The sequence below is a fragment of the Echinops telfairi genome, unplaced genomic scaffold (genome assembly GCF_000313985.2).
Source record: "Echinops telfairi isolate 266 unplaced genomic scaffold, ASM31398v2 ScPeMD7_3;HRSCAF=10, whole genome shotgun sequence".
NCBI lineage: Eukaryota > Metazoa > Chordata > Mammalia > Afrosoricida > Tenrecidae > Echinops > Echinops telfairi.
In genome coordinates this window covers 3,028,342-3,029,639 of record NW_022103899.1, presented here as the reverse complement: position 1 = coordinate 3,029,639, position 1,298 = coordinate 3,028,342, and positions in this window count along the sequence as shown.

Below are 1,298 nucleotides of genomic sequence, written 5' to 3'. Positions count from 1 at the left end.
TTAGTACAATTGATAACTAATTCTTAGATACTTCCATTAAAATGAAAAATATGATGCTAAGTTAAAAAGTATTGCTACAAACCCATAGACACCTTTCTTAAACAACGCTATCAAAATGTGAAGCAACTGCTTCTCAGCATAGCCTCCCTCTAACTCACCATTCCTGAAGTAGCATTTTCATCTCTCGCCCCTTCCCTGGGGAACTCTGCTTCCCTTGATTTACACCTCGTCAAAACAGCCGTTTGGATGTCCTTGGAGGACTAGAATCATGCTCCTTCGAAATGTTCTCTGAGGCTTAGGAACCAAAAGAGGTCCAAAGAGGCAAAATAAGGACCGCAGGTGGATGGAGTAAGTGGTTCCGACAACATTGTCATAGCACAGCCCCCAGCCCTTGCTCCCCTGAGAAAGGAGCAGGTGCATCTCTCAGTCCAACTTTCCTGGGCTTTTTTACCCCCACCAATGCATTTTTCAATTTTTGTAGGAGTTCTTCATACTGTGATCAACTGTGTTCTTGGAGAAAAATCTACTGAGCGTACCCCCCTTAGGTGCCCCTGAAACAGTTGCATAACCTGCTGAGCTGACCTTGCTGTCTTGAATTTAACTCACCCAGGTGATTCCCTCCAAAGCCACTATTTTGACGGGACCTCTTTCTCTTTTAAGCATCCTAAAGAAACTAGGACAAGTGTATCACTGAGAGAACATGTCTGTAACCATCCATCGGTTGAAGACATGTTAAAACAGATTTTGTTTAGAACCTTAGTAGCAATACTTCTTTTTTTTTTTAAATCATTTTATTGGGGCCTCTTACAGCTCTTATAACATTCCATACGTCAATTGTATCAAGCATATTGTACACATGTTGCCATCATCACATTCTAAACATTTATTTTCTATTTGAGCTCTTGGTTCAGCTTCTTTTTCCCCTCCTTCCCCCACCTCCCTCGATAAATTATAAATCATTACTGTTTTCATATGTTACACTAACTGCTGTCTCCCTTCATCCACATTTCTGTGATTCATCCCCCTGGGGGAGGTGGGGTGTTATGCATCGATTGTTGCAATCGGTTCCTCTTTCCTCCCCTCCTCCCCTGACCTGTCCCCTACCCTCCTGGTATCGCTAATGTGATAGTTAAGGTTCATTTTAACAACCTGGCCGATAAACACATGTGGGATTAATTGAAGGGTGGAGAGAGAAATGACTCAGTGAGCCTCGCCTTTCTTGTTCTCTGGTCTCCTGTTTTCTGATGGTGGGACCAGTGTGGGGCTGCCTTAGCTAGTTCTTTGCCTCAGTTGGCAAG